Genomic DNA, 23,441 nt, shown 5'->3' with positions numbered 1-23,441 from the left:
CAAACTTTGTTGGACATGGTTCGATCAATGATGAGCCAAGCTGATCTTGAAATTGTTGTGTTTTACACTGAATATATTTCCATCTAAATCGGTGGGTAAGATACCATATGATATATGGACTGGAAAATATTCTAGATTGTCTTCTCTTAAGATATGGGGTTGCAAGGCTTGTATGAAATGTTTGACATCTGATAAACTCTACCCCAAATTTAATAATTGTTTCTTTGTAGAGTATCCTAGAAAACCAATGTATATTATTTATATATCTTGGAAGAAGGCAAAGTGTTTATTTTCTAGAATCGTGTCTTTATGGATAAAAATTTCTCTCAAAGGAGTTAGTGGGAGCAAGGTGCAAATTGAAGAAATTCAAAATAAAAAACTTGAGAAGTTTTTAGCCCCTACTGATCCTCCATAGAAAGTATAAGATGTTGTATAACCAATTATCGAGGCAGCAACCTTACGTATGTCGGGGCACAATGTGCTACTAATAGTTTGTCGCTCCTAATCACATGGCAATGTGACATATTATTGTTGGACAATAACGAGCCTCCAAATTATACGAAAGTAGTGATGGGACTATACTCTAAGAAATGGCTTGGAACCATGAGATTCAAAATAGAATCCATGCATGATAATGAAGTTTGGAACTTCGTTGATTCACTAGATGATGTTCAAACCATTGACTATAAATGGATTTTTCAGAAAAAGATAGACATGGATAGAAATGTTCACATCCATAAGGCATGTTTGGTAGTGAAAGGTTTCAGGTAGGTTAAGGTATTAATTATACATAAGACATTTTCTCCCATCATTATGCTAAAGTCTATTCATGTCATCCTAGCAATTGCTTCCCTTTTTTATTATGAAATTTGGCAGATGGATGCCAAAACATTTTCCTAAATGGAAACCTAAGTGAGGATGTGTACATGACACAACATGAAGGTTTCGTCGATCCTAATATTAGGAAAATATGCAAACTTCGAAGTCTATTTATAGATTGAAGCAAGCATCTCAGAGTTAGAACCTTTGTTTTGAAGAAAAAATCAAAAGGTTTGGCTTCATCAATAATGAACAAGAGCCTTATGTTTAAGGCTAGTGAGAGCGCACATGTATTTCTGGACCTATATATAGATGACATATTATTGATATAAAATGGTACTCCTATGTTACAATCTACCAAGTCTTGATTAAGAAATAATTTCTCTACAAATATTTGGGAGAGGTAGCTTACATTTTTGGGCATTACGATTTATAGACATAGATAAAAAATGCTAATTGGATTAAGCTTAAGTACATAAATCGACAAGTATTAAAACATTTGAATATGTAGATTCCAAAAAAGGTTTGTTGCCAATGTCACATGGCATTACCCTATGCGATACACGGTGTGCTTCGAAACCTAATGAGTGAAAAAGGATGAGTGTGATTTCATATGTGTCTGTGGTTGGATTCATCATGTATGCCATGATATATACACATCAAGATGTTGCTTATGCTCTAAGTATTATGAGTAGGTACCCATCTAACCTAGTGAGGCTCATTAGGTGGTTATAAAGAATATCCTGAAGTTCTTGCGAAGAACTAAGGATATGTTTCGAGTTTATGGAGGTGAGAAAGAGCTCATTGTAAATGGTTACACCGATGTTAGCTTCCATACCGATAGAGATGATAGTTAGTCACAATCTGGATTTGTATTCTGCCCCAATTTAGGAGCAATAAGTTGGAAATGTTTCAAGCAAGAGATGGTGACTTATTATATGTCAAAGGTCAAGTATATAGCAATGTCAGAAACTGCTAATAAGGATATTCAAATTAGAAAGTTTATTTCTAAGTTGGGTATGCTTCTAAGTGTGTTGAATCCTTTGGACATTTATTGTGATAATAATGTGCCTTTGCACCGGCTAAGGAATCTAGATCGCACCAAAAATCTAAACATGTACTTCATTGATATCAGCTTATTTGTGAGATCGTTAATAGATGTCATGTGAAGATTTACAAACTGCACACAAATATGAATGTTGTTGATCTATTGATGAAGCCTCTTCCATGACCAAAACATGAGGCACACGAATGCAATTGATATTATATATCTATATTATTGACGTTAGTGCAAGTGAAAGATAATTGTATAACCTTATGTTTGTGTGTGTTGAATAAAGCATTATTCGGTCCCTCGAATTCATTATTACATTGATTGGCAAGTACGTGACTTGTTCATGAAACTCTATATTTTATATTGTTATTCAAAATATCAATTTTGTGGGACAATAACTATTTTATAGACTAGCACATGTATTCATTCGTGATCATGTATTCATTCATGCTCATGTTTCATGGATCATGAATATAGAGATATCAAATCAATAGTGTGAATACATGATAAAGTTTATGGTATTGGATTGACCCACTCTAAGACATTGTTGGGATTATTATGCTAAAGTTGTGTCATCAAGCGTTCTCGAGTGGTATACCTGTTAGATCCTTAGACATGAGATTGCCATTGTTCCTCACTATACGTAGTGATCCATTTTGGGGCTATCAAACACTATTCTATAACTGGATTTGTATAAAAGTGGTTTTTAAATGTACCGTGAAACATAAGACATGATGTGAGCGCACTAAGATAGAATTTGTCCCTCCTACATAATGGAAGAGATATCTCTGAGGCTCCTCGATGTGGCCGGATTGAGAAAGTGCATGACCACACTAATGTGATTAAAGAGTTAACCATGATGTGAGTAAAGAGTTAGTCACAAGTTATAATCCACTACAAGACCGAGTTAAATATTGAGATATTATAGAGGTGGCACAAATCTCGCATTGAGTTCAATGAATATCATGTGGAAAAGGATCAAAATATGTTTATATCAAGGTTCAACTGATATGATCTTTTACGTGTATATGATATTTAAAATATGTGCTCCTAGGCGTCACTATTGAATAATTGCTCGAAAAAGGTTTTTTGATCATGGTCGTCTACACATAAACCCAACGAGTCACATATTTAAGGGGTTACAACATTTGCATAGACGATTGACTCTAGTGCAAGAGGGAGATTGCTAAATATATGCATAATAGGCAATCATGATCCATGAAAATGATGAACCTTTAGGATAAAAGCCCATTAGTAAGAGTCCATATGTACAGAGTGGTTGACATGTTTGAGAGAATCGTCTTCTATCATTTTTTCTCGCTGCATACGCGGTGCTAGCACTCCGATGTCATGGTGTTTCATTCCCACATGTGTGGATATCATGGAGACACTGCTTCTATTGTTACAATGTTGATCAACAACAAGATGATGGGTGAACGTGTTGTTGTTGCTAATACGCGAGAATGTTTGACTATTGTTACATCAACATGTTTTTCTTTTCGTTGTACTGAGTGTCAGTGATAATGATTTATGATTCTCTACTTACGTACTATCTTGGTTGAATAAGATAATAGATATGATATTTATAGCACATGTTTTTCAAAGGTACATAGACCGATAAACGACACTGCAACAGAAATTGGCTGCGCAGTGCGCTAAAAAGGGTCTTCTCCAGTGCATTTAACCGCACCCACAAGATGAGTAGCCCTTTCTTCTGTTTGGTTTGTGTTCAATTCGAAACAAACAAGTAGCCCTAGTATGGATTCTCCAGTGCATTTAACCACACAACCACAAGATGAAGGCATTGCAGCTAACACGTCGTGGCTGACTGACGGACAGGAGACAACTGCTCACAACCTTTTCACCATTTTAATTTGCACCTACAATCTAAAAAGGCATTTCCACGCCTGTCCTAAAAGTGCAAACTATTCCTGTACCAGTTTTTTCACTTTTAGTTCGATCCTATAACATATATCCTTCCCATGCCACTTATGGGTGTTTAAATACACTATAGCTAATAATTAGCTACTAAAATTAGTTGATGACATTCAAACAGTTTCACAATAGTTTAACTAGTAGCTACTTTTAGTAATTAGCTAATAATTAGCTAGCTAATTTCACTAGTAAATTTTTAGGCAACTAATTATTAGTTTTAGTGCATTCAAACACCTATTTAAAATAATATTTATCTTATACTCCCTCTGTCTTAAATTAAAATTTATTTTAGGAATTAAGGGATTCATATAATACTAGACATATATGTTTTACTAGGTGTATGCCCGTGCGTTGCTACGGGTAAACATGTTATGGTAAAATATATTGAGATGCAGAAACAATAATTGTCGTCCTATGCTGTGAGGGCATTTGGAGTTGAGGTCCTCGATAGAGTACATGGCTCATTTTGTGGCCTCTTAATCGTCCGAGAAATATTTGGAATCATTGACAACAATGTTAAGTTCCGAAACATTGACAACAATGTTATGAAGTGCAAGCAACAGATTATTCTTCTTTCTCTATAATTAATATAATTAATGTTAGCGGATTCTCTCTATAATTACAATTACATAATGACCAGAATAAAGCTCTTATAACAGTTTCTCATGTAGGTACCACAAAGTTAAAAGTGTCATTTCACATAAACATAAAAGACTATCAATTTAAGAGAAAACTTACATAAGTTGCAAGGTGGCATGGAAAATCATACTCCCAATAGCAAGTATCATAGTACAACGCCCGTGTGTTGCGACGACACACAATCATATTTGATCTAATTACCATAGCTCAACTGATATTATTCTAAACAATGTTGTACAGGGTTTAAGCTACCACCAATGCTGATATATAAAACTTGTCAATGATGATTTCCTTCATCTTAAAAATATGATAAATCGAAGGTTTTCTAGTACTGGACAATGTTGAAAGTAAGAAAATTTATTTATGCTTAAATCCAACATGTTTACTTTTTCCCAAACCCGAAACGATAAAAATCATCAATTAGATCAGCTTGTAATTATTCTGCATTTGACGATACAGCTAAGCGAGCGGTTTTAGTTATAAATTTTCTGAACGCAATTCCTGTCCACACCCTGTCTTCAGATTTTTCAGTCACCTTCAAATTTTTGCATTATCTTCAACTCAGCTGGACACATAGGTCGGCTTGCAAGGGGGAAGCGGGTGATGGAGCATTCTCTGCAAGCAACAAACAACTTGCTTTAACCATAATGTATGAAACCTGCATTGATAAAACGTGTAGTGCGGCTGAGCTAAAATTCACCTTTAGCTTTGGCTTCAAGGATTCGATAGCAGTCGTAGCCCATGTGGTGCCGATATATATTGACATGTGTTTCTTGACCGGTCAAGACACAATACATATCTCCACTAAGTGCTGATGCAACCAAAACGGTAATGCATACTGAGTTTAGTGTGAATTTAGTTACACAATAATTACGGTCAAAGGCAGACTACTATTGCTTACTTAATAAGTAGTAGAGATTTCAATGTTTAAAAAAGTCAAACCATCCCCACCATACGAGATTGTAAGTTATTTTAATTTTTTAGAGAGTCAAAACATCTCAAATTTGATTGTCTATAACAAACAAATAAAATTTGTAATACCATTTTAGTGTTATCAAAAAAATATTAATAATATTTTTTATAGTACTACCTCCTTTCGCTTATATTTGTCATTATGCGGTTCAATTTTGAAGTAAGCAGCATAAAAAAATGGTGGAAGTATATCCGTTGATGTCAACAATATTTGTTGTTTCTATAATTTTGATCATACTTATGATATCAAATAAGTACACTGTAAAAAACTAATTAATTTAAATCTTGTAATACTTATTTAGTATTAGAAACGTTATTAATTTATTAAATAAACTCAGCTAAGTTTATGATGTTTTCATTCTTTAAAATATAGAATAACTTATGATATGAAAATTTAGAACGGACAAAGTAGCTGTTATTCTGTTAAACTTCCCCAACATTAGATATAACAATGATTTTTTTTCTTAGATGTAAAACAGGATGTCGGGGTTTATATAGAAAAAAACAGCCAAACAGGGTGTCGGATCCTCGGCTTTTATTGGGAAATAACCCATAGATATGGAGTTTTGTAGTATCAACTTTTAATTCCCTCCGTTTCTGAGCTTTTGGTCAGGTCGTACAAGCAAACATGCAACGATGGCACACGCCTGCATCGACAATGACACACGGATATTTGACCCATAGCGGTGAGTAGCCAGCTTTTGCCAGTGGCGTCCCTACTGCTCCTGCTGGTCCATCGCCATCCCCGTGCCAGCCAGCCGATCAAATAGATAGAGCGTGCGTGTACTGCTAGCAGCTCGACTCGCACTCGCACCCCGTCGGCTCCCCGCCACGACCCTTTCAACCCAAAAGACCCGTTTCTCGGACACCGCGCCCCGCATCTCCAGCTTAAACCCTGAGGCGTAGTTCGTAGTGCAATCGCCGCCGCGGCCGCCGCTGAGAGTAGTCATCTGCGAGTGCGCCCCGACGCAGTCCTAACGGTACGTAGGTCTCTCCACGGTGGTTTAGTGAAGTTAAGAACACCGCCATGGTGACAGGCCGGGTCAAGGCGGCCATGGGCTTCTAGCGCAGCCCCAAGTCGCAGGTGCCGGAGGCGGCGTCTCCATCTCGGGCGCCTACGTCGGGGTCCGTGTCCACCGCCGGGTCGGCACCGTCCAAGGCGTCGGCGCTCGCGCGGTCCTTCGACGCGTACTTCCCGCGCTCTTCGGCACAGGTGCGCCCCGCCGCCCGCGCGCCGCTGCAAGTCGCAGAGCTGCTGCGCGCCATCGAGTAGCTCCAGGAGCGGGAGTCGCGCTTCCGCGTGGAGCTGCTGGAGCAGAAGATACTCAAGGAGACTGTCGCCATCGTCTCGTTCCTGGAGGCCGAGCTCGCGGCCAAGAAGGCCGAGCTCCAGGTCGCTAAGTTGAGGATCTATCCTGTAGTAGCCCGTGGGGAGCCCCAGGTCGCGCACGCCCCTGACGCTGGCGGCGATGACCAGGCGCGCGTCCTCGTCCGCGGGGATCTCCAGCGCGACCGTGCGGGCGCGCCAGACGAACGCCGCGAGCGTCTTGAAGGTCGTGGCCTTGCCGCCGCCGCTGCCACGCTGCGCCGAGATGCTCTTCTTGATCGCGGCGACGTGGCCCGGGCCGAAGGTGAAGGTGCGCATGACCATGTCGCCCGGCGGTGGGAACGACAACGACGGCGGCACGGGGTCATACTCGCGGTGAGGGAACGATGGCCTTTGTGGGCTGCGGGCGTCCAGGATCTCGCGACACCACACGGGCTCGGTCAGGAGCTGTTGCAGCGGCTCACAGGATGGGCTTAATGGGCCGCACCAATCGTTGGGCCGCATACACCGCTACAGATACTGCTATGATGTTATTTGATTAGTGCCATACCGGCCACCCAGAGCGTCGAAACGTGACTTATAAGCGTTGGTGTGTGTTGTTTGTTGCTCAGACACGTTGGTGTGTGGTGTTTGTTGCTTAGACTAACGTCTCTGGTGCCGCAACAAGATGATTTTTTGGCGCTTGGCTGTACGACCGTCGGAGGCAGAACGGCAGAACGGTCAAAGGCAGACTACTATTGCTTACTTAATAAGTAGTAGAGATATATATATCTATATTCATCATCATATATTACGGAATGTTGACTACTATTGCTTACTTAATAAGTAGTAGAGATATATATATCTATATTCATCATCATATATTACGGAATGTAGGGAGTACGATATACACGTACAGTGGAGTGTGCCATGCTAAAGTCCAAACTTATTTGGAAAAAGTAGAAAAAAATCTCTAAATTCAATAAGTTGTAAAATAAAATATATAAGGTATACTTATCACAATTCAGAGAATAATAATAAGCCATATCATGGTTGATTTGGTGGTAAGTGGATCAGAGGGTATCTATGGGAAGGAAATCTTCTATTATTCAAAATTGAATAGCAAGATATTTTCTCCTTGAAATGGATCCCCTCCAATTTCTTTTCACCAAACCAATTCTCATTATCTAATTTTTTCCTCTTTCCTCAAGCAATGGAGCTATCTCAACAGCAATATTTTAGGAAGTTATGGGTGCATGTCCACCGACTGATGAGTGGTTAGTTTAATAAGACCTTTCTGCTATAGCTGGCCCACTGATGCTTTGATAGAGATCTCCATCCTACTGCTAGTTCACTCATGGTGCTTTTTATAATTCTGTGGTTGTTGCACATAATAAAACCACACATATGGCCCATTTGTGTTGTAAATTGCGTACGAAGTTACATTTCAGAAGTTGGCCGGTCCGCTTCTTGGATCGCTTGCACTTGCAAATAAGTTCAGTTCACAGGTACTCCCTCCGTTTCTTTTTATTAGTCGCTGGATAGTGCCGGAAACCTTTCATTGACCTAACCGTACTTTGTTTATAGTACTTCATATGGGTGTGGTGTGGCTCGTGGGATGTCTATACAACTTGATAGCTATACGCTATTTTAAGGTTTCTAATGATTCAACCACTTTGCACTTAAATGACGATTATATGTGTTGCGTCTTTTTGTCCAAACACTAAATGAGCCCTAAGGTTTGCGTGTAGCGCATAATCTTGGGCTCCTATATATGAGAACGCGGACCATCCGTGATAGGCAGCCGGACCGCCCACTTTCTCTGGTCAAGCTAGGGTTAAGTGTTAACCAATGAAAGGATTCTAATTCAAAGTATGGAGAAAGAGAGATCAGCTTAGAGTCAGACCAAATATCTTGAGACAAAGGGAACAACATGTATGTAATGATGTAATGGTTCGTCTGATATGATCTTTACGTACACATATGAGTTGACATTTCTTGCTAGAAGCCGCTGTCAATTATTGAGTCAAGTAAGAGTACTTGGGCCATGTCTATATGTACGTGAACCTATTGGGTCACACACTCAAGAGGAAGGAAGCCTAACTTGGATTAGATCCGAAATTAGACAGGGGCACAGGGCTTTAGGATTACTGTTGAGCCTCGGAGTCAAAAGCCCACCAGAACGACTATACAATGAGTGTCAGGGGCACGGTTAAGAGAACCCTAATTCGCCACCAGTAAACGAGCAGTCGCCCGCCCTTGCCTAGTCTTCGTCGCGAACCTAGCAGTCCGGAACACGACGCTTCCTCCCAATACGTGTGGATACCTCAGAGGTGCTGCATCTGGAGCACTAGGATGAACTGTGCGATGATGTGAAGGATGTCGGCGGCTGCAGAGCACTGCTCAATGTGTTCGTCTATATCGAGACGTCTTTCGTTGCTCTACGTGTCTAGTAGTAATTTCATGACCTATAACCGCAATAGTTCTTGGTTTTATAGGGTCGGAAATTTTGTTTTGCGCTAGTGTAGTTTTCCCATAATCCTTCGGTTTGAATCGATCTTAATAGAGATTTTATAGGCATTAAATATTATTGGTATAACATTATATTGATATAAACATTAAGTATCATAGGAATTACGGGCGGAGCATGATGAAGGGGTCTGTAGACTTATGTAGAAAGAGACGTATTTCTACTATTAGTACGACAATTCGGTTGATTCTGTGTTCAAGTTAATTTTGGCCGGTTTCGATTCTCACAAAAACAGGCTGAAAAACTAGGTATTTGACAGCTTTCCATGGGCCGGAAGCTTAAAAATATGTTGAAACAAACATGACGATATATGTAAGTTAAAAAAACTGAGACATGACCTCCGGTTACTGGTCTCAATCCCATCCTAAAGCAGCATAGACTAGGGCCGAGCAGACAGTTCCATGATCCCTACCACGTACGCGCGTATATTACGTTCAAATGTCGATCCCGATCCTGTCGCTCGCGGCGCGCTACAACTTGCACGACGTCTTTGCTGTCAAGCCATGTGGAGGATCCCAACAGCGTGCCGTGGAAATCATGAGAGCCCAAACAAAGACCGACCGACACTGGACAGCCTGGGATCGATACCAGCATCGAGCAGCTGGGGGAGCTCGCGATCCCGGCGCATGGGGGTGGCGTCGTGGCGACTGGCGACCGACCGACTGACATGACGCGCGCGCGACTCGCGTCCCGCCACGGCCGCACGAGCACGCGCGCGGCGCACATGATTTGGGCTCGGTCGTTGGAGCGGACGACCGCGCCGACGGATCCGCCGATCCGCCGGACCAGCAATCCGACCGACCGGGGGCAGGAGTTGCTGCTGCCTTCCATAATTCCATTCCATGTGCTTCAACTGCTGTTGGTGTGGTGTGACGGCGCGCGTGGACGGGACAGGCCACGGTCCACGGAACGGATCCTGCCGACGATAGTAGTAACTAGCCCCGGCGCGGCGGCGATCCGATCGGCCGCGCGCGCGGGCGCGCCACACATGCGCCGCCCCGGGCTTCCTCGCCTTTGCGCCGCGTCCGTGTCCGTCCCGTCCGGCAGGTTGTGTCGGGGCAGGGTCACGTACTGCCGGTCTGCCATATATATGCCACCACCCGCCATCAAACCATACCTACCTGCACAGATGCATGCTTCGAGGATGCAGTGACGGCGTTTTATTCGAGGGCCTGATGTAAAAGTGCCGTCGTTCGTGGTGCATGAGAGCAGCCCCATACAATACAAAGAGGAAAAGGTGCGTGTGCGTCCGTCCCGTCGGCAGACGCAGACGCAGACGCAGACGCAGACGCCGAGGCCGCGCGATAACGTGGTCACACACAGCCCCCACACTGTGCAGCAAGCGCCAAACAGAAATGGCATCGCTGTCGATGACCGAGGCGGCTGCCGATCGGGCGCACCGAACGGACGAGAGCGACGCGCGCGCGCGCATTCGTCGGTGCGTCCCTCGATCTCGTGCTCCACCTGCCGCCCGCCGCTAGGGCTAGCTAGTCGTTCGCGTCCAGTGACGTATTACCAAGGATTCCCTATATATGAGTAGTGTACCAGCACAGCAGTGGCACTCTTGCTGACTAACGGCCCTTAATAATATAAGAGTGTCCGCGGATTAAACAAGTCTTCGTCGCCATGCCACCGGTGACAGCGCGGCGCTCTTGCCGTTCTGGTGGAGGCATCATCTGATCTGACTGACCGCCCGCCCTATCGGGCTCGGGCCACGAATCGCGCGCCCTCGGATCCCATTCCCTGCTGCAGCCTGCGGTGGATCTGCACAGACAGAGACAGGCAGGCAGGCACACCAACAGGTAACAGCTACTAGCTCGCTGCGGGATCCGCAGCAGCCGGAGCAAAAACCCAACCGCGTTGCGTCCGGCTGCACGGACACTCCTCCCTCCCAGACGCCCGGCTCCGCGCGCTGCTCGCTCGTGGGTCGCTTTCCTTTTTGTTTTTCTTTTCCCATCCATTTCGATTCGGCGTTCGCCAACTCACGGCCACGTGCATTCAGCTCGCTCGCCCTCGGTATATCCCCGCGTCAGCCCACCACACCAGCATATTCCACGGGAGCTGCCGTTAGTAGGGATGGCAATGGGAAATTCATTGTCGGGTTTTAGCTCCCCATTCTGGTCCCCGCGACGAAAAAATTTCCCCGCGGGGATCCCCATGAACATTTAGAGCTGATTTGGTGACCCGGGATCCCGGGAGGATTGGAGGGAATTGAGGGGGAAATTAGTTCATTTCCCCCTCAATCCCCCTAATCCTCCCGTGATCCCCTTGTCACCAAATTACGGGGACATTTCTTCCCCATCCCCGTTACCCGCGGGGATAAATCCCCATCGAGGATCTCCGTACCCGCTTAAATTATAATTAGATCGTACTTCATTTATTATTAATATAAAACATTGCCACTTATACATATTGTTAGATGTAAAAATCATTATGTGTACATTAAAACGAACGTATTTGTACAACTAGTGATCTCTTGTCAAGATAATTATTTATTCTTATTATTACATATTATATAAAAACATCGTTATATGTAAGTTTAATGGGTCCCCGCGGGGAATGAGATGGAGAATGCTTCTCCATCCCCATCCCCGTTTACCCGTCGGGGGAGAAATTTTCCCCGTTTACATCCCCGTGGGGGAAGAAATTTCCTCATCCCTGTCCCCTAATAGAGGAATTCCTCGCGGGGAATCGGGGATCGGGTCCCCATTGCCATCTCTAGCCGTTCGCGGCAAGGCAACACCAATGCGGCGCGGGCAGGACAGTGTCGGGGACCATAATTAGGGGTACCCCTAAGACTCCTAATCTCAGCTAGTAACCCCATCAGCACAAAGCTGCAAAGGCCTGATGGGCGCGATTAAGGTCAAGGCTCAGTCCACTCAAGGGACACGATCTCGCCTCGCCCGAGCCCAGCCTCGGGCAAAGGCAGCCAACCCCGGAGGATTCACGTCTCGCCCGAGGGCCCCCTCAAGCAACGGACACCCCTTCGGCTCGCCCGAGGCCCAATCTTCGCAGAGAAGCAACCTTGGCCAGATCGCCACGCCAACCGACCGTATCGCAGGAGCATTTAATGCAAGGATCGCCTCACACCTTATCCTGACGCGCGCTCTTCAGTCGACAGAGCCGAAGTGACCGCAGTCACTTCGCCGCTCCACTGACCGACCTGACAAGAAAACAGCGCCGCCTGCGTCGCTCCGACTGCTGTGCCACTCAACAGAGTGAGGCTGACAGCAGCTAAGTCCAGCCTCGGGCGCCATAGGAAGCTCCGCCTCGCCCGACCCCAGAGCTCGGGCTCAACCTCGACGCTGGACGACGGACTCCGCTTCGCCCGACCCCAGGGCTCGGACTCAGCCTCGGCTCCGGAAGACGACGAACTCCGCCTCGCCCGACCCCAGGGCTCGGACTCAGCCTCAGCTCCGGAAGACGACGAACTCCGCCTCGCCCGACCCCAGGGCTTGGACCCAGCCTCGGCTCCGGAAGACGATGAACTCCGCCTCGCCCGACCCCAGGGCTCGGACTCAGCCTCGGCTCCGGAAGACGACGAACTCCGGCTCGCCCGACCCCCGGGCTCGGACTCAACCTCGACCTCGGAGGAGCCTCCGCCTCGCCCGACCTAGGGCTCGGGCCGACCACGTCACAGGGGGCCATCATTACCCTACCCCGAGCTTGCTCAGGCTACGGGGAACAAGACCGGCGTCCCATCTGGCTCGCCCCGGTAAACGAATAATGATGGCGCCCCGCGTGCTCCATGACGACGGCGGCTCTTAGCCCCTTACGGAAGCAAGGAGACGTCAGCAAGGACTCGACAGCCCCGATAGCTGTCCTTCCGCAGGGCTCCAGCTCTCCTCCGACGGCCACGACATCACATGAACAGGGTGCCAAAACCTCTCCGACTGCCACGACGGCATGTACTTAGGGCTCTAGCTCCTCTCTGCTAGACACGTTAGCACACTGCTACACCCCCATTATACACCTGGACCCTCTCCTTACGTCTATAAAAGGAAGGTCCAGGGCTCTCGTACGAGGAGGTTGCCGCGCGGGGGAACGGGTCGGCGCACAAGGCTCTCTCTCTCCCCCACGCGGACACTTGTAACCCCCTACTGCAAGCGCACCCGACCTAGGCGCAGGGCAACACGAAGGTCGCGGGTTTCCCCTTTGCCTGTTTTCTTCCCCCCTTCGTGCTCCGTCTCGCGCCGACCCATCTGGGCTGGGACATGCGGCGATAATTTACTCGTCGGTCCAGGGACCCCTCGGTGGTCGAAACGCCGACAGTTGGCGCGCCAGGTAGGGGCCTGCTGCGTGTTGACGAACAGCTTCCCGTCAAGCTCCAGATGGGTAGTCTCCAGCAACCTTTCCAGCCCGGGACGGTGCTCCGTTTCGGGAGTCTTGAGTTCATGTCCCTCGACGGCAGCTACGACATGATACTCCTTCCTCCGCCGCGCGACAGCGACAATGGCGGCCGTCAGCCCGCCCGCCGACGGCGGAATCAACGACGTCTTCCCCACGTGGCGGAAGAACAACATTCGGGTTTGTCCTGTCACCTCCCCCGCCGACGGAGGAGGAGGCGGGGCGACCATGGCCAAGCAGGAGGCGGCATCTTGTCGGCTGTCGAGCAAGTCGACGACGCCGGCGCCCCAGCGGGGGACACGCCGGCGCCCCTCACGCGACTTCGTCACCGCCCGTCGACCAAGAGGTACCGACCGATTCCCATCTCGTGCCTTTTGGATTCAGCCTCGACCCACCAAGCGACTTCGCTTCGGTGGAAGCCTTCATAGAGGCATGTACCAACCCTCTGGGGTACCATATGCGGTCGCCCTGGGACAGACTGACGGCCGTCTCGACCTACGGACCCTCGGGTTCCGAGGAAGATGACGAGCCCGACTTTTGTTGGGATTTCTCCGGGCTCGGTAACCCCAGTGCCATGCAGGACTTCATGACCGCATGCGACTACTGCCTCTCCGATTGTTCCGATGGTAGCCGCAGCTCCGGCGACGAGGACTGCGGCCCGAGTCGTGAATGTTTCCACGTCGATCTAGGGGGTCCCGGTGAAGGCAACCATCTTGGTATGCCGGAAAACGGCGATCCCCCTAGGCCTGCGCCTCGCGTTGACATCCTTCGGGAGCTAGCTGTGGTCCCAGTCCCTGTGGGGGGTCAGGATGCACAGCTCGAGCAAATCCGCGAGATGCAGGCCAGGCTCGACGAGGGAGCAGGAACACTTGAGCAGTTCCGGCGGAACATCGGGCAGGAATGGGCAGACCAAGCTCTGGCCGGAGAAGCGCGTCATCTACCCCAGGGCATCCAGCACCGCATCGCCGACGACGTTAGGGCAAGGCTGTCACCGGCTTCCAGTGGGGTCGGCCAGAACCTGGCTGCACCAGCAATACTACTCCGCGCGATGCCGGAACCATCGACCACCGAAGGGCGACGTATCCAGGGAGAGCTCAAGAATCTCCTGGAGGATGCCGCGATCCGACGGGCCGAAAGCTCTGCCTCCCGAAGGCAGGGGTACCCCTCGGAGCATCGCGCCGCGACTTCCCGATTCATGCGGGAAGCCTCCGTCCACACCGGGCGCACGCGCAACACGGCGCCTGTGGCCCCGGGTCGCCTCGGCAACAAGCACAACCACCGCAACCGTCGAGCCTACCTCGACGAGAGGGTGCGCCGAGGCTACCACCCCAGGCGTGGGGGACGCTACGACAGCGGGGAGGATCGGAGTCCCTCGCCCGAACCACCCGGTCCGTAGGCTTTCAGCCGGGCCATACGACGGGCGCCGTTCCCGCCCCGGTTCCGAACCCCAACTACCATCACAAAGTACTCGGGGGAGACGAGGCTGGAACTGTGGCTCGCGGACTACCGACTGGCCTGCCAGCTGGGTGGAACGGACAATGACAACATCATCATCCGTAACCTCCCCCTGTTCCTCTCCGACGCCGCTCGAGCCTGGCTGGAGCATCTGCCTCCGGGGCAGATCTCCAACTGGGACGACCTGGTCCAAGCCTTCGCCGACAACTTCCAGGGCACGTACGTGCGCCCTGGGAACTCCTGGGATCTCCGAAGCTACCGCCAGCAGCCGGGAGAGTCTCTCCGGGACTACATCTGACGATTCTCGAAGCAGCGCACCGAGCTGCCCAACGTCACCGACTCGGATGTCATCGGCGCGTTCCTCGCCGGCACCACCTGGCGCGACCTGGTGAGCAAGCTGGGTCGCAAGACCCCCACCAGGGCGAGCGAGCTGATGGACATCGCCACCAAGTTCGCCTCTGGCCAGGAGGCGGATGAGGCCATCTTCCGGAAGGACAAGCAGCCCCAAGGCCGCCAGCCGGAAGACGTCCCCAAGGCGTCCACTCAGCGCGGCACCAGGAAGAAGGCCAAGAAGAAGTCGCAAGCGAAACGCGACGCCGCCGACGCGGACCTTGTCACCGACGCTGAGTACAAGAACCCTCGGAAACCTCCAAGAGGTGCCAATCTCTTCGACAAGATGCTCAAGGAGTCGTGCCCCTATCATCAGGGGCCCGTCAAGCACACCCTTGAGGAGTGCGTCATGCTTCGGCGCCACTTTCACAAGGCCGAGCCACCTGCGGAAGGTGGCAGGGCCCACAGCAACGACAAGAAGGAGGATCACAAGGCAGAGGAGTTCCCCGAGGTCCACGACTGCTTCATGATCTACGGTGGGCCAGTGGCGAACACCTCGGCTCGGCACTACAAGCAAGAGCGTCGGGAGGTCTGCTCGGTAAAGGTGGCGGCGCCAGTCTACCTAGACTGGTCCGACAAGCCCATCACCTTCGACCAGGGCGACCACCCCGACCGCGTGCCGAGCCCTGGGAAATATTCGCTCGTTGTCGACCCCGTCATCGGCAACGTCAGGCTCACCAAGGTCCTCATGGACGGAGGCAGCAGCCTCAACATCATCTACGTCGAGACCCTCGGGCTCTTGCGGATCGATCTGTCCTCGATCCGGGCAGGCGCGGCGCCTTTTCACGGGATCATCCCTGGGAAACGCGTCCAACCCCTCGGACAACTCGATCTGCCCGTCTGCTTCGGGACTCCCTCCAACTTCTGAAAGGAAACCCTCACGTTCGAGGTGGTCGGGTTCCGAGGAACCTACCACGCAGTACTGGGGAGGCCATGCTACGCCAAGTTCATGGTCGTCCCCAACTACACCTACCTCAAGCTCAAGATGTCGGGCCCCAATGGGGTCATCACCGTCGGCCCCACGTACCGACACACGTACGAATGCGACGTGGAGTGCGTGGAGTACGCCGAGGCCCTCGCCGAATCCGAGGCCCTCATCGCCGACCTGGAGAGCCTCTCCAAGGAGGCGCCAGACGTGAAGCGCCATGCCGACAACTTCGAGCCAGCAGAGACGGTTAAGTCCGTCCCTCTCGACCCCAGCAATGACGCCTCCAAGCAGATACGGATCGGCTCCGAGCTCGACCCCAAATAGGAAGCAGTGCTCGTTGACTTTCTCTACGCGAACGTCGAAGTCTTTGCGTGGAGTCCCTCGGACATGCCTGGCATACCGAGGGATGTCGCCGAGCACTCGCTGGATATCTGAGCTGGAGCCCGACCCGTGAAGCAGCCTCTGCGCTGATTCGACGAAGAAAAGCGCAGAGCCATAGGCGAGGAGCTCCACAAGCTGATGGCCGCAGGGTTCATCAAAGAGGTATTCCATCCTGAATGGCTTGCCAACCCTGTGCTTGTGAGAAAGAAAGGAGGGAAATGGCGGATGTGTGTAGACTACACTGGTCTAAACAAAGCATGTCCGAAGGTTCCCTACCCTCTGCCTCGCATCGTTCAAATCGTGGATTCCACTGCTGGGTGCGAAACCCTGTCTTTCCTCGATGCCTACTCAGGGTATCACCAAATCAGGATGAAGGAGTCCGACCAGCTCGCGACTTCTTTCATCACGCCCTTTGGCATGTATTGCTACGTTACTATGCCATTTGGTTTGAGGAATGCGGGTGCGACATACCAAAGGTGCATGAACCACATGTTTGGCGAACACATTGGTCGAACAGTCGAGGCTTACGTCGATGACATCGTAGTCAAGACGAGGAAAGCCTCCAACCTCCTCTCCGACCTTGAAACGACATTCCGGTGTCTCGAGGCAAAAGGCGTGAAACTCAATCCCGAGAAGTGCGTCTTCGGAGTCCCCCGAGGCATGCTCTTGGGTTTCATCGTCTCCGAGCGGGGCATCGAGGCCAACCCAGAGAAAATCGCGGCCATCACCAACATGGGGCCCATCAAGGACTTGAAAGGCGTACATAGGGTCATGGGATGCCTTGCGGCTCTGAGCCGCTTCATCTCGCGCCTCGGCGAAAGAGGCCTACCTCTGTACCGCCTCTTAAGAAAGGTCGAGTGCTTCACTTGGACCCCCGAGGCCGAGGAAGCCCTCGAGAACCTGAAGGCGCTCCTTACAAACGCACCCATCCTGGTGCCCCCCCCCCCGCTGCCAGAGAAGCCCTCTTGATCTACGTCGCCGCTACCACTCAGGTGGTTAGCGCCGCGATCGTGGTTGAGAGACGAGAAGAAGGGCATGCATTGCCCATCCAAAGGCCGGTCTACGTCGTCAGTGAGGTACTGTCCAAGACCAAGATCCGCTACCCACAAATTCAGAAGCTGTTGTACGCAGTGATTCTGACGCGGCGGAAGTTGCGACACTACTTCGAGTCTCATCCGGTGACTGTGGTGTCATCCTTCCCCCTGGGGGAGATCATCCAGTGCCGAGAGGCCTCGAGTAGGATTGCAAAGTGGGCGGTGGAAATCATGGGCGAGACAATCTCGTTCGCCCCTCGGAAGGCCATCAAGTCCCAAGTCTTGGCAGACTTTGTGGCTGAATGGGTCGACACCCAGCTCCCAATGGCTCCGTTCCATCCGGAACTCTGGACCATGTTTTTCGATGGGTCGCTGATGAAAACAGGGGCAGGCGCAGGCCTGCTCTTCATCTCGCCCCTCGGGAAGCACCTCCGCTACGTGCTGCGCCTCCATTTCCCGGCGTCCAACAACGTGGCTGAGTACGAGGCTCTGGTCAACGGGTTGCGCATCGCCATCGAGCTAGGGGTCCGACGCCTCAACGCTCACGGTGACTCGCAGCTTGTCATCGACCAAGTCATGAAGAACTCCCAATGCCGCGACCCGAAGATGGAAGCCTACTGCAACGAGGTTCGGCGCCTGGAGGACAAGTTCTACGGGCTCGAGGTCAATCACATCGCCCGGCGGTACAACGAGACTGCAGACGAGCTGGCAAAGATAGCCTCGGGGCGGACAACGGTTCCCCTGGACGTCTTCTCCCGAGACCTACATCAACCCTCAATCAAGACAAACGACATGCCCAAGCCCGAGGTACCCTCGGCTCAGCCCGAGGCACCCTCGGCTCACCCCAAGGCACCCTCGGTCCCCGAGGGTGAGGCACTGTGCATCGAGGAAGAGCGGAATGGGGTCACGCCTAATCGAAACTGGCAGACCCCGTACCTGCAATATCTCCACCGAGGAGAGCTACCCCTCGACAGAGCCGAAGCTCGGCGACTGGCGCGGCGTGCCAAGTCATTCGTCTTGTTGGGGGACGGGAAGGAGCTCTACCACCGCAGCCCCTCAGGCATCCTCCAGCGATGCATATCCATCGCCGAAGGCCAGGAGCTCTTACAAGAAATACACTCGGGGGCTTGCGGTCATCACGCAGCGCCTCGAGCCCTTGTTGGAAACGCTTTCCAACAAGGTTTCTACTGGCCGACCGCGGTAGACGATGCCACTAGGATTGTCCGCACCTGCCAAGGGTGTCAATTCTACGCAAGGCAAACACACCTACCCGCTCAGGCTCTACAAACAATACCCATCACCTGGTCGTTTGCTGTGTGGGGTCTGGACCTCGTCGGTCCCTTGCAGAAGGCACCTGGGGGCTACACGCACCTGCTGGTCGCCATCGATAAATTCTTCAAGTGGATCGAGGTCCGACCCCTAAACAGCATCAGGTCCGAACAGGCGGTGGCGTTCTTCACCAACATCATCCACCGCTTCAGGGTCCCGAACTTCATCATCACCGACAACGGCACCCAGTTCACTAGCAGAAAGTTCCTGGACTTCTACGAGGATCACCACATCCGGGTGGACTGGGCCGCCGTGGCTCACCCCATGACGAATGGGCAGGTAGAACGTGCCAACGACATGATTCTGCAAGGACTCAAGCCACGGATCTACAACGACCTCAACAAGTTCGGCAGGCGATGGATGAAGGAACTCCCCTTGGTGGTCTGGAGTCTGAGGACAATGCCGAGCCGAGCCACGGGCTTCACACCGTTCTTTCTAGTCTATGGGGCCGAGGCCATCTTGCCCACAGATTTAGAATACGGTTCCCCAAGGACGAGGGCGTACGACGACCAAAGCAATCGAACCAACCGAGAAGACTCACTGGACCAGCTGGAAGAGGCTCAGGACATGGCCTTACTACACTCGGCGCGGTATCAGCAGTCCCTGCGACGCTACCACGCCCGAGGGGTTTGGTCCCGAGACCTCCAGGTGGGCGACTTGGTGCTTCGGCTATGACAAGACGCCCGAAGTCGTCAGCAAGCTCACGCCCCTCCTAGGACAGCGAGAGAACCCTCTCCCACGGCGCAAAGACGACGCGCCCGTGTTCCGTTCCTCGAACGGCTCGCGCACGCACAACGGCTGCCCCGCGAACCACTCGTCCCATCGCATTAACTCTGCGGTAGGACAGGCGGCACCTTTGGCAGGCGAAGCAGGCGACGCTTCACCTCCGCCATAATGACCGCGTCAAAAAAGGTGCGCCACGTCGTTCGATTTCATATCTTTTTCCACTTCCTCTTTCTCTCTCTTGCCACAGGGACCGGGAAAGGGGATACTCCGAAAGGTATCCTTCTCCGCGAAGGAAGCAGGCCCCGAGCCCCCCTACTGATCAGAGGTTCGAAGGCTGGCCCCTCGGAAGGGTTCAACAGCCGCCTCAGAGCACTCGGGCTCCGCGCCCACTACTGGTCAGAGGTTCGAAGGCCAGCCCCTCGGAAGGGTTCAACGGCCGCCTCAGGCCACTCGGGCTCCGCGCCCACTACTGATCAGGGGTTCGTAGGCTGGCCACCGAAGGGTTCTGACAGCCGCCTCAGAGCACGTAGAGCGAGGGATGACACTGGGTACGTTCGATACATAACCAAGGCTCGGGCTACGCTCCCGAGGTACCCTAGGACATTTCCGAGACCAATGGGACTGATTTTGTAACGAAATCCCACCAAAGGGAGGCATCGAGCCCTCGGACCCCGTCAAAAGGGGACCGGGTCCGGCGAATCACCCGCAGGTACTTTTGGAGCGCGCCTCCAGGCCACTAGCCGACCCCTAACGAATGGGGCATGGGCGTCCACTCGGATTACCCGTTAGCAACTCACTGGAGACACCATGTTCGGCGCCCTCCGAGGGCAACATGGCGCTTTCCCCCTCCTCCTTGCGGAAAGGCGACGCAGGGGCGTATGAAAATAGCCAAGTCTGTCCTTGACCGTCCTCTCGCTCTGTGCGGAGGCTCGGGGGCTGCTCTCGCAAACCCGGCTCCGGCCAAACCGTTGACAGCGTCAACATACCAGCCCGAGAACTTGGGACTCGACTATGCACCCGGGCTACGGCCAATTCGCATAAGGGAACAACCAGACCGGCCGAAGCATCACGAAACGCGCTAAGCCCTCGAAGGAGTCAAACCACTCCTCCGAGGCCTCGGGGGCTACACCCGGCGGGTGCTCTCGCGCGCACCCACTGGAACGAAACACAACCGAGAAAGGCTGGTCCCCTTGCAAAAAAGTGCGACAAAAGCCTCCAAGCGAGTATCAACACTCCCTTCGAGGCTCGGGGGCTACTGTCGGGGACCATAATTAGGGGTACCCCCAAGACTCCTAATCTCAGCTGGTAACCCCCATCAGCACAAAGCTGCAAAGGCCTGATGGGCGCGATTAAGGTCAAGGCTCAGTCCACTCAAGGGACACGATATCGCCTCGCCTGAGCCCAGCCTCGGGCAAAGGCAGCCGACCTCAGAGGATTCACGTCTCGCCCGAGGGCCCCCTCAAGCAACGGACACCCCTTCGGCTCACCCGAGGCCCAGTCTTCGCAGAGAAGCAACCTTGTCCAGATCGCCACGCCAACCGACCGTATCGCAGGAGCATTTAATGCAAGGATCGCCTGACACCTTATCCTGACGCGCGCTCTTCAGTCGACAGAGCCGAAGTGACCGCAGTCACTTCGCCGCTCCACTGACTGACCTGACAAGAAAACAGCACCGCCTCGTCGCTCCGACTGCTGTGCCACTCAACAGAGTGAGGCTGACAACAGCTAAGTCCAGCCTTGGGCGCCATAGGAAGCTCCGCCTCGCCCGACCCCAGGGCTCGGGCTCAACCTCGACGCTGGACGACGGACTCCGCTTCGCCCGACCCCAGGGCTCGGACTCAGCCTCGGCTCCGGAAGACGACGAACTCCGCCTCGCCCGACCCCAGGGCTCGGACTCAGCCTCGGCTCCGGAAGACGACGAACTCTGCCTCGCCCGACCCCAGGGCTCGGACCAAGCCGCAGCTCCGGAAGATGATGAACTCCGCCTCGCCCGACCCCAGGGCTCGGACTCAGCCTCGGCTCCGGAAGACGACGAACTTCGCCTCGCCCGACCCCAGGGCTCGGACTCAACCTCGACCTCGGAGGAGCCTCCGCCTCGCCCGACCTAGGGCTCGTGCCGACCACGTCACAGGGGGGCCATCATTACCCTACCCCTAGCTAGCTCAGGCTACGGGGAACAAGACCGGCGTCCCATCTGGCTCGCCCTAGTAAACGAATAATGATGGCGCCCCGCGTGCTCCATGACGATGGCGGCTCTCAGCCCCTTACAGAAGCAAGGAGACGTCAACAAGGACTCGATAGCCCCGACAGCTGTCCTTCCGCAGGGCTGCAGCTCTCCTCCGACGGCCACGACATCACATGAACAGGGTGCCAAAACCTCTCCGACTGCCACGACGGCTTGTACTTAGGGCTCTAGCTCCTCTCTGCTAGACACGTTAGCACACTGCTACACCCCCATTGTACACCTGGACCCTCTCCTTACGTCTATAAAAGGAAGGTCCAGGGCTCTCGTACGAGGAGGTTGGCCGCGCGGGGGAACGGGCCAGCGCACAAGGCTCTCTCTCTCTCTCCCACGCGGATGCTTGTAACCCCCCACTGCAAGCGCACCCGACCTGGGCGCAGGGCAACATGAAGGTCGCGGGTTTCCCCTTTGCCTGTTTTCTTCCCCCCTTCGTGCTCCGTCTCGCGCCGACCCATCTGGGCTGGGACACGCGACGACAATTTACTCGTCGGTCCAGGGACCCCCCGGGGGTCGAAACGCCGACAGGCAGGCACGGGATATGTTATGTTGCCTGCCCCGAGTGTCCGTTGCATATTTCTTCCTGTTAGTACAATTATGTCAACTTTTAGGAGCCGCTTCATTCTATGTTTGGTAGGTAGAATAGAGTCGTTTTATTTTTTTTGTGGTTGGAGAGCACATCAGAGCGGAGTCGTTATGTTCCGTGTTTGATCGGAGAATGCGGAATGACATGATCTGAATACAAAACTGCACACAACTCATGCAAATGGCTCATGCAAACCAAACAAAACCGCAAACCGCTTGTGCAAACCTACAATCAGGGACCAAAGTTCGTCACCACGAATTCCTTTATGCAAACGTGCAACATCTCATAATACATGAGTTCATATCACCATGATACATAACTATATTTCAACCATACAAATAAAAGATACATAGTTCATCACCAGTGTAACCATATTTCGTCCAACCACCATGATACATGAGTTCATAACACAATGACAAAACATATTTCATATAACCATAGTTCTAACCATGACCCACAAACTAGAAGTTCTTACTAAATCAACTCGAAAACCATCATAAGCTTCCAATCGAATGGTAGATTCACGAAAGCATGAGCATCATTAGGATGTCTAACCAAGTGCTGATAGTATCGAGACTTATGGTTAAGCTAAAAACCTGGGAAACTGTACATTGCTTCAAACAAATCATCTGGTAAAGCACTGTTTGGATTCTCGATTGCCTTTGCTAGCCTTTCATTGCCACGATCAAATGCTTCAACTAAGCAATCAATCTTTCTTCTGCTATCATCAGTAATATTGGCTCTCTTAGCTAGCCTAGCTAAAGAAGATAT

Source organism: Zea mays, chromosome 6 (genome assembly GCF_902167145.1).
Source record: "Zea mays cultivar B73 chromosome 6, Zm-B73-REFERENCE-NAM-5.0, whole genome shotgun sequence".
NCBI lineage: Eukaryota > Viridiplantae > Streptophyta > Magnoliopsida > Poales > Poaceae > Zea > Zea mays.
Note: the sequence above shows the minus strand (reverse complement) of the source record.